Raw genomic sequence first — 11,166 nt, forward strand, 5'->3', positions numbered from 1 at the left:
TTTATTAATTTATCTATTATTATTTATTTTATTTTAAATTATTATTATTTTTTTTATTTATTACTTATTTTATTTTAAATTATTATTATTATTATTATTTGTTGTTGTTGTTGTTGTTGTTGTTTTTTTGGGTTTTTTGTACGCTTATAGTTGACTTCATCAAGTTTTTGCGCCTTATACATATTATTAGTAGTAGTAGTAGTTCTTTTTTATGTATTTATCTATCATTTATTTACTTTTTTTTCTCTCTCTCCCTCTCTCTCTCTCTCGAGGCCTGACTAAGCGCGTTGGGTTACGCTGCTGGTCAGGCATCTGCTTGGCAGATGTGGTGTAGCGTATATGGATTTGTCCGAGCGCAGTGACGCCTCCTTGAGCTACTGAAGCTGAAACTGAAACAACCTTCATCACTATTTCAAAGTTGTTTTTCCTTATTCATTTCTTCTTAATATTTATTCATCTATTTTATCTATAAAGACGTCTTGCTAAAGCGCATATTCTTGAAACTCTATGTGCTTTCTCAGATGGGGTCTCCCGTCGGACCGACGGATGAGTAGGCAGGCAGGTTTATCTGTCGGTGTGTGTCCTCATATGGGAGAAGAGGCCGATTCTGGATGCGCAGCACTTCCCACAGGTGTTGGGTGTTGAAGGGCTAACTCGTCGTTCCGACATTAGCCTGGTTGCCTGACCAGCACAGGTGACTTTTTTTTTTTTTTAGTGAAGAGGAGTTGTACAGTCCCTTCCCCACTCTCTCGCCTACCGACGCTCACAGTCCCACAGGTGCAGATACTGCCACGTGTAGGACGGCCTCGGCAGGTGCAGGGTTTTTTTTTTTCTTCGAAGTTCCGTCTCCTAGGAGGACTTCAAGCCAAGGATAAGAGCTCTCCATGCCCTTTGGTCATCCTCTTCCGCCTTCACAGCCGTTGGGAAAGGTTTCCTCCTCCGCCTGGTCCGTCGTTGGGAGACTTCACATGCGGCAGGTAGTACTGGGTTACATGGTACCAGTAGCAAGGGCTATGCCCCTGACCTGACAACTCTATGTGCTTTACTATAGCACTAAAAGCATTCACTCAAACACCCCTGCAAACATGCACGTATCATTTGAAACACAAGTAAGGGTGGACAATTACAAGAGATTGTGCCGTAGAATGAATCAAATAATGTATCAGATATTTGATTGAGAAAAAGTTAAAAACAAAGAAAAAAGATTACAATAACAACAACAACATAACGGTAGACAATTTAAACACACACAGACACACAGGCATACACACAGACACACACACGTGCGCGCGCGCACGCATGCATGCATGTATGCCTGTATGTCGGGCAGATGAAAAGGGAGCAGTGTAAACATGGCGATAACCAAACTCTGACACGCCCTCCTGTGATCACTCACACACACACACACACACACACACACACACACACACCGAGACACACACACACACACACACACACCGATACAGACAGACAGACAGACAGACACACACACACACACACACACACACACACACACACACACACACACCGAAAGACAAGCAGACAGACACACACACACACACACACACACCGAGAGAGAGAGACACACACACACACACACACACACACATACATACATACATACATACAGAGAGAGAGAGAGAGACACACACACACACACACATACATACATACACACACACACACACACACACACACACACACTTGATATACCCGTATATCTCTCCAAACATACCCTTTCAGCAAAGTGCTTCCCCCCCCCCCCCCCCCCCCCCCCCCCCCCCCCCACCTTTTTTTTTCCCCTTCGGCAAATCTACTCCACAAGCACTTTGAAACACCCTCTGAAGAAGGCGAGTCTTTATCCCTCAGCACTTCACATCACTGACGTGCATGTCGACAGTAATGCATCACTTCCTAGGAGTCCACCACCTGTATCCACTCCGTTTGGTCTGACGGAGACATGTCTCATGTTCTTGCTGCTGATACTGATATAGCCGAGTAGTTAACTCTCTCCATACGAACGGCGAAAGAGACGACGTTAACAGCGTTTCACCCCAGTTACCATCATCAAAATATTGCAAGCGGGAGGCTCTTATACTGAAGAGGTGAATGTTGACAAAGAATACCACAGTTCTGACGACGGAAGCTACAGGTTGGGTCATTCAGACACCCGCTGGACATCCGAGGGGTCTGTGTAGAGGAGAAGAGAGGACTGGCCGTACTGAGTGAGTTAAAGCGTTGGACTTTCAGCCTGAGGGGCCCGGGTTCGAATCTCGGTAAGGGCGCCTGGTTGGTAAAGGGTGGAGATTTGGGGGGTTTTGTCCGATCTCCCAGGTCAACATAATTATGTGCAGACCTGCTTTAGTGCCTGAACCCCCTTCGTGTGTGTGTGTGTGTATACGCACACAGAAGAGCAAATACGCAACTTCAAAGATCCTGTAATCCATGTCAGCGTTCGGTGGGTTACGGAAACAAGAACATACTCAGCAATGCACAACCCCGAAAACGGAGTATGGCTGCCTACATGGCAGGGGCTAAAAAAACGGTCATGCACGTAAAAGCCCACTCGTGATCATACGAGTGAACGTGGGAGCTGTAGCCCACGAACGAGGAAAAAGTGGGAGACAAGTATCCATATCATCACCAATCATCACAATCATCAGGACCATCACTACCACCACCACCATCATCATAAAACCAATCACCCAACCCGGGTCGCCGCGAGGCCACCCAACAGAGGAGACTCTTCACGACCAGACTGCTAAGTGGACTGACGCGACATGCGGTTGGTCGTCAGTGGGCGGACAACAAGGCACCAACTATCCAGTCAGATGCTTGACGAACGATGACCTCATCACGGAGCCAGACTTTGCGAACATTCCACGCCCCGTTTATCGCAGACTTTTAACCAGTTGTTTTTTTTTTCACCTATCTTTTTTTTTTTTTAAAGAAAAAAGAGTGTTGGTAAAAAGTAATAATAGTGAAAAACAATTATAAAGCACGATTCTGAAATATCTTAGCACAGTTGATGTGATTTGGCTATCTCACAACCGCACACCCATTGGGATCTCCTTCCACAGTTGATATGATTTGGCTATCTCCCAACCACACACCAATTAGGATCTCCTTCCACAGTTGATGTGATTTGGCTATCTCCCAACCACACACCAATTAGGATCTCCTTCCACAGTTGATGTGATTTGGCTATCTCCCAACCACACACCAGTTAGGATCTCCTTCCACAGTTGATATGATCTGGCTATCTCCCAACCGCACACCCATTAGGATCTCCTTCCACAGTTGATATGATTTGGCTATCTCCCAACCGCACACCCATTGGGATCTCCTTCCACAGTTGATATGATCTGGCTATCTCCCAACCGCACACCCATTAGGATCTCCTTCCACAGTTGATGTGATTTGGCTGTCTCCCAACCGCACACCCATTAGGATCTCCTTCCACAGTTGATGTGATTTGGCTATCTCCCAACCGCACACCCATTGGGATCTTTCTCCCACCGCCCCACCCCCCGTATCTCCCCAAACTACAACCCAAAGGGTGGGGGTGGCAATAAATATGAGGTGATGTAATTCAGCTCTTAGATCGGCGTAGGGCGGTGCAGGGACCTTGTAGGTGGGGGGTCTGCTGGCGGGTTGAGGGCTGCCAGCAGTGGGGAGAGAGGGGGGGGGGGGGTAGTTGTGGAGGGTGGGTGGGTGGGGGGGTGACAAAAGGAAAACGAATGGAGGTTGGTCACTGCTGAATGACTGGGAAGAAATGTTGTTAGACGTGGTGGTGTGGGGTGTGGGTGTTGGTGTGGGTGTTGGTGTGGGGTGTGGGTGTGGGTGTGGGGTGTTGGTGTTGGTGTGGGTGTGGGTGTGGGGTGTGGGTGTGGGTGTGGGGTGTTGGTGTTGGTGTGGGTGTGGGTTTTGGTGTGGGTGTTGGTGTGGGGTGTGGGTGTTGGTGTGGGTGTGGGTTTTGGTGTTGGTGTGGGGTGTGGGTGTGAGTGTGGGGTGTTGGTGTGGGTGTGGGTTTTGGTGTGGATGTTGGTGTGGGGTGTGGGTGTGGGGTGTGGGGTGTTGGTGTGGGTGTTGGTGTGGGTGTGGGGTGTTGGTGTGGGTGTGGGTGTGGGGTGTTGGTGTGGGTGTTGGTGCGGGGTGTGGAAGTGGTGTGTGGGATGTGGGTGTTGGTGTGGGTGTGGGTGTTTGGACCCATGCCCCCTACAATCGCAGAAGAAGATGAAAAAAGGCGGGAGAGAAACAGAGAGATGGAGGAAAGGGAAAGAGAGAAACAGAGAAATGGAAAGGGAAAGAGAGAAACAGAGAGATGGAAAGGGAAAAGAGAGAAACAGAGAGATGGAGGAAAGGGAACGAGAGAAACAGAGAGATGGAGGAAAGGGAAAGAGAGAAACAGAGAAATGGAAAGGGGAAAGAGAGAAACAGAGAGATGGAGGAAAGGGAAAAGAGAGAAACAGAGAAATGGAAAGGGAAAGAGAGAAACAGAGAGATGGAGGAAAGGGAAAAGAGAGAAACAGAGAAATGGAAAGGGAAAGAGAGAAACAGAGAGATGGAGGAAAGGGAAAGAGAGAAACAGAGAGATGGAGGAAAGGGAAAAGAGAGAAACAGAGAGATGGAGGAAAGGGAAAGAGAGAAACAGAGAGATTGAGGAAAGGGAAAAGAGAGAAACAGAGAGATGGAGGAAAGGGAAAGAGAGAAACAGAGAGATGGAGGAAAGGGAAAAGAGAGAAACGGAGAGATGGAGGAAAGGGAAAGAGAGAAACGGAGAGATGGAGGAAAGGGAAAGAGAGAAACAGAGAAATGGAAAGGGAAAAGAGAGAAACAGAGAGATGGAAAGGGAAAAGAGAAAAACATAGAGATAGAAAGGGAAAAGAGAGAAACAGAGAGATGGAAAGGGAAAAGAGAGAAACAGAGAGATGGAAAGGGAAAAGAGAAAAACATAGAGATAGAAAGGGAAAAGAGAGAAACAGAGAGATGGAAAGGGAAAAGAGAGAAACAGAGAGATGGAAAGGGAAAAGAGAGAAACATGGGAGGAGAGAGACAGGGAGACCAATACAGAGACAGGGAGACAGACAGAGAAAGACAGAGACAGGGAGACAGACAGAGAGAGACAGTGACAGCGAGACAGACAAAGACAGAGACAGGGAGACAGACACAGAGAGAGACAGACACAGCGAGACAGACAGAAAGAGACATAGAGACAGACAGACAGAGACAGTGACAGCGAGACAGACAGAGAGAGACAGAGACAGCGAGACAGAGAAAGACAGAGACAGGGAGACAGACAGAGAGAGACAGAGACAGCGAGACAGAGAAAGACAGAGACAGGGAGACAGACAGTGAAAGACAGAGACAGGGAGACAGAGACAGACAGAGACAGAGAGACAGACAGAGAAAGACAGAGACAGGGAGACAGACAGAGAGAGACAGAAACAGAGAGACAGACAGAGAGAGACAGAGACAGCGAGACAGACAGAGAGAGACAGAGACAGGGAGACAGACAGAGAGAGACAGAGACAGCGAGACAGACAGAGAAAGACAGAGACAGGGAGACAGACAGAGAGAGACAGAGACAGAGAGACAGACAGAGACAGAGACAGCGAGACAGACAGAGAGAGACAGAGACAGCGAGACAGACAGAGACAGGGAGACAGACAGAGAGAGACAGAAACAGAGAGACAGACAGAGACAGGGAGACAGACAGAGAGAGACAGAGACAGCGAGACAGACAGAGACAGGGAGACAGACAGAGAGAGACAGAAACAGAGAGACAGACAGAGACAGGGAGACAGACAGAGAGAGACAGAAACAGAGAGACAGACAGAGACAGGGAGACAGACAGAGAGAGACAGAAACAGAGAGACAGACAGAGACAGGGAGACAGACAGAGAGAGACAGAAACAGAGAGACAGACAGAGACAGGGAGACAGACAGAGAGAGACAGAGACAGAGAGACAGACAGAGAGGGACAGAGACAGCGAGACAGACAGAGAGAGACAGAGACAGCGAGACAGACAGAGAGAGACAGAGACAGAGAGACAGACAGAGAGAGACAGAGACAGCGAGACAGACAGAGAGAGACAGAGACAGGGAGACAGACAGAGAGAGACAGAGACAGCGAGACAGACAGAGAGAGACAGAGACAGGGAGACAGACAGAGACAGAGACAGCGAGACAGACAGAGACAGACAGAGACAGGGAGACAGACAGAGAGAGACAGAGACAGAGAGACAGACAGAGACAGAGACAGCGAGACAGACAGAGAGGGACAGAGACAGGGAGACAAAGACAGAGGCAGGGAGACAGACAGAGAGAGACAGAGACAGCGAGACAGACAAAGACAGAGACAGGGAGACAGACAGAGAGAGACAGACACAGCGAGACAGACAGAGAGAGACAGGGAGACAGACAGAGAGAGACAGTGGCAGGGAGACAGACAGAGAGAGACAGTGGCAGGGAGACAGAGAAAGACAGAGACAGGGAGACAGACAGAGAAAGACAGAGACAGGGAGACAGACAGAGAGAGACAGTGGCAGGGAGACAGACAGAGAGAGACAGTGGCAGGGAGACAGAGAAAGACATAGACAGGGAGACAGACAGAGAGAGACAGAGACAGGGAGACAGACAGAGAGAGACAGAGACAGAGACAGAGAAAGACAGAGACAGAGAGACAGACAGAGAAAGACAGAGACAGCGAGACAGACACAGAGAGAGACAGAAACAGAGAGACAGACAGAGACAGAGACAGCGAGACAGACAGAGAGGGACAGAGACAGGGAGACAAAGACAGAGGCAGGGAGACAGACAGAGAGAGACAGAGACAGCGAGACAGACAAAGACAGAGGCAGGGAGACAGACAGAGAGAGACAGAGACAGCGAGACAGACAAAGACAGAGACAGGGAGACAGACAGAGAGAGACAGACACAGCGAGACAGACAGAGAGAGACAGGGAGACAGACAGAGAGAGACAGTGGCAGGGAGACAGACAGAGAGAGACAGTGGCAGGGAGACAGAGAAAGACAGAGACAGGGAGACAGACAGAGAAAGACAGAGACAGGGAGACAGACAGAGAGAGACAGAGCCAGAGAGACAGAGAGGGACAGAGACAGCGAGACAGACAGAGAGAGACAGAGACAGGGAGACAAAGACAGAGGCAGGGAGACAGACAGAGACAGAGACAGCGAGACAGACAGAGACAGAGACAGCGAGACATACAGAAAGGGACAGAGACAGGGAGACAGACAAAGACAGAGACAGAGAGACAGACAGAGAAAGACAGAGACAGACAGACAGACAGAGAGAGACAGAGACAGGGAGACAGACAAAGACAGAAACAGGGAGACAGACACAGAGAGACAGAGACAGCGAGACAGACAAAGACAGAGACAGAGAGACAGACAGAGAAAGACAGAGACAGCGAGACAGACAGAGAGAGACAGGGAGACAGACAGAGAGAGACAGTGACAGCGAGACAGACAGAGAGAGACAGAGACAGCGAGACAGAGAAAGACAGAGACAGGGAGACAGACAGAGAAAGACAGAGACAGGGAGACAGACAGAGAGAGACAGAGACAGAGAGACAGACAGAGAGAGACAGAGACAGCGAGACAGACAGAGAGAGACAGAGACAGGGAGACAAAGACAGAGGCAGGGAGACAGACAGAGACAGAAACAGCGAGACAGACAGAGACAGAGACAGCGAGACATACAGAAAGGGACAGAGACAGGGAGACAGACAAAGACAGAGACAGAGAGACAGACAGAGAAGGACATAGACAGCGAGACAGATAAAGACAGAGACAGCGAGACAGACAGAGAAAGACAGACAGAGAGACAGAGACAGGGAGACAGACAGAGACAGAGAAAGACAGAGACAGCGAGACAGGCAGAGAGAGACAGAGACAGCGAGACAGACAGAGAGAGACAGAGATACAGACAGAGAGAGACAGAGACAGGGAGACAGACAGAGAGGGACAGAGACAGAGAGACAGACAGAGACAGAGAGACAGACAGAGACAGAGACAGGGAGACAGACAGAGAGAGACAGAGACAGAGAACAGAGGAAAGAGACAGAGGCAGGGAGCTAGGTGGCTAGTGAAAGAAACAGACAGAGACAGACAGACAGACAGACAGAATATAAGACTGGCGAGAGAGAGAGAGAGAGAGAGAGAGAGAGAGAGAGACAGAGAGAGAGACAGAGAGAGAGACAGAGCGATCTGTATCAGTTGATTCTAATGTTCTAAACATTTTTGACAGAGACAAGCTGTTTCAGAGATTTTTTTTCCCTCGGATTTTTGTTGTTGTTGTTGTTGTTTTAATTTATTTCTCGAAATTGCTTTTTTAACTAAATGGATTTTCAAGAATGAGACGCCATGACCCCAATCCCAATCTCTCTTTCTATTCAGCACCCACTTCTGTCTGTCTGTCTGTCTCTCTGTCTCTGTCTCTCTCTCTCTCTCTCTCTCTCTCGCTCTCTCTCACTCCCCCCTATACAAACACAAACACCGACACACGCGCGCGTGCACACACTCATCAGTACATAAACACACACACTCTCTCTCTCTCTCTCTCTCTCTCTCTCTCTCTCTCTCTCTCTCTCTCTCTCTCTCTCTCTCTCTCTCTCTCTCTCTCTCACACACACACACACACACACACACACACACACACACACACACACACACACTGTTCCACTGAGTAATGTAACAGTATTTTCCTCATTTCTTTACAACCAAAACGCAGAATCGACCAAAACTACAAGAAGGAGAAGAAGAAGAAGAAAGAAAGAAAGAAAAATGAAGACAGTAAGAAATACAAGAAATGAAAAGAAAACAGGAAGAAAAAAAAAGTAGCGAAAAGCAAAGAGCTAGAAATATGTCATAGAATTCAAGACAGCACAGAAACAAAAATCATATAGAAATCGAAAACAGTGATAGATCAATTACTTACGTAGATCCAAGAGATTCTGGCGCTTGAAACCTTTAGCCTGCAGACAGCCAAACACTTCAACACAAAGGCACTCTTGCTTGAAGCACTCTTTTTCTTTTCAGATTCGAAATTGCGTTGCAGAATCCAGTCAAATAGAAATACTCACAAAGTCACGATCCTTTACAACACTCGGTGACGCACGGTGCGACGAGTATGTCAATAGAGAATTAATATTGAGAGGAAACCCTACAACAAAACGTTCAGAAAATAATAAATCCTTCGACACATCATGAGATATTCACCCACCCCCGGAAACGGAGTGTGGCTGCCCAAATGGCAGGGGGTTGAAAACGGTCATGCAAATAAAAGCTCTCTCGTGTACACGAGTGAACGTTGGGAGTGGCAGACCGTTACATTAACTCTCTCCATCCAAACGGCGAAAGAGACGACGTTAACAGCGTTTCACCCCAATTACAACCATCAAAATATTACAAGCGGAAGGCTCTTACACTGTAGAGGTGAATGTTGACAAAGAATACCACAATTCTGACGACGGAAGCTAAAGGTTGGGTCATTCAGACACCCACTGGACATCCGAGGGGTCTGTGTAGAGGAGAAGAGAGGACTGGTCGTACTGAGTGAGTTAATTAACGAACAAGAGGAAGATGAGATATTCTGACACACAACAAGCCGGTGGTTTTAACCGAACTGAGGGCTGAAATATCATGTCAAAGAAATATGAGACTCTCCCATATAAAGATTATATTAAAATACTTTTTTCTTCAAGTTTAAATGCGCATCAGTACAAACTCCTTACATCTCCTTTAAAAGCTTCGGATGCATCTCAAGAAATCCTTTAAATCCTTTATATATATGTAGAAAGAGAGAGAGAGAGAGAGAGAGAGAGAGAGAGAGAGAACAACGTGCCATACAATATTCTTAAACAACGTAAAAACAAAAACTTTCAAGAGCTTTCAGAAATCTTTTTTTTTTTTTTTTTTCAATCCTGTTCAGACAATCGTAACACTCGTTTATAAATCCTCCCACTCCTTCCGAGAAATTACAGCCTGCATTCAAACAACAGTCTTTAAAAAAAAAAAAAAAAAAAAAAAAAAAAATCCGTTCGAGAGCTCTCGGAACCTTTTCATAAAAAAACTGAAATAAAATAAAATAATGATAATGAAAGTAAGATAAAATAAAATGAAATAAAATAAAATAAAACAACAACAACAACAACAACAAAAAAAAAACTCTGCTACCGAACCACACAACGCTCGCTCAGAAAAGAATCCTTAACGATGTTTTCCAGAAATCACGAGAGTTCCAAACTGGCGGACAGTACACACAGACACACACACACAGACAGACACACACACAGACAGACGCACGGCAGCAGGCAAGTGGAAGAGCCGCCTCAGTGATAGAGATTCACCACCACCACCAAAAGACCCTGTGTGTCTGTCTCCTGTGGGGCCTGTGCAGAGCGGTAGCGGTGGGGAGGGGGAGGGGTGGGGTGCAGGGAGAGGGGGTGGGATGTGTGTGTGTGTGTGTGTGTGTGTGTGTGTGTGTGTGTGTGTGTCCGGTGAGTTCCGAGGGAGGCAGGGAGCCCACTGCGCCAGTGCGGGCGCTGATGCTGCTGTGGTGTGTGTGGTGTGAGGTGTGTGGTGTGAGGTGGTGTGTGGTGATGTGTGGTGTTGAGTTGTGTGGTGGTGTGAGGTGGTGTGTGGTGTGAGGTGGTGTGTGGTGTGTGGTATGTGGTGTATGGTGGTGTGTGGTGTGTGGTGTTGAGTTGTGTGGTGGTGTGTGGAGTGTGGAGTGTGGTGTGTGGTGGTGTGTGGTGATGTGTGGTGTTGAGTTGTGTGGTGGTGTGAGGTGGTGTGTGGTGTGAGGTGGTGTGTGGTGGTGGTATGTGGTGTGTGGTGGGTGGTGGGTGGTGTGAGGTGGTGTGTGGTGGTGTGTGGTGTGTGGTGGTGGTGGTGTGTGGTGTGAGGTGGTGGTGGTGTGTGTTGATGTGTGGTGTGTGGTGGTGTGTGGTGTGTGGTGGTGTGTGGTGGTGGTGGTGTGTGGTGGTGTGTGTTGATGTGTGGTGTGTGGTGGTGTGTGGTGGTGTGTGGTGGTGTGTGGCGGTGGTGTGTGGCGGTGGTGGTGCGTGGTGGTGTGTGTTGATGTGTGGTGTGTGGTGGTGTGTGGTGGTGCGTGGCGGTGGTGGTGTGTGGTGGTGTGTG

General features: G+C 48.0%; 1 long non-coding RNA gene across 1 annotated transcript in view; it reads right to left on the reverse strand.

Moving 5' to 3' along the window:
* Nucleotides 1-10,374, reverse strand: part of LOC143288154 (uncharacterized) — a 98,878-nt gene extending 88,504 nt beyond the window's left edge. The window contains exons 1-2 of the long non-coding RNA XR_013056043.1: nt 10,330-10,374; nt 8,963-9,187 (exon numbers count right to left, since the gene is read on the reverse strand). This is a non-coding gene — a long non-coding RNA (uncharacterized LOC143288154). The remainder of the gene's footprint in view (nt 1-8,962; nt 9,188-10,329) is intronic.
* Between the last annotated feature and the right edge of the window lie 792 nt (nt 10,375-11,166).

This window comes from Babylonia areolata, chromosome 12 (assembly GCF_041734735.1).
Source record: "Babylonia areolata isolate BAREFJ2019XMU chromosome 12, ASM4173473v1, whole genome shotgun sequence".
NCBI classification, from domain to species: Eukaryota; Metazoa; Mollusca; class Gastropoda; order Neogastropoda; family Buccinidae; genus Babylonia; species Babylonia areolata.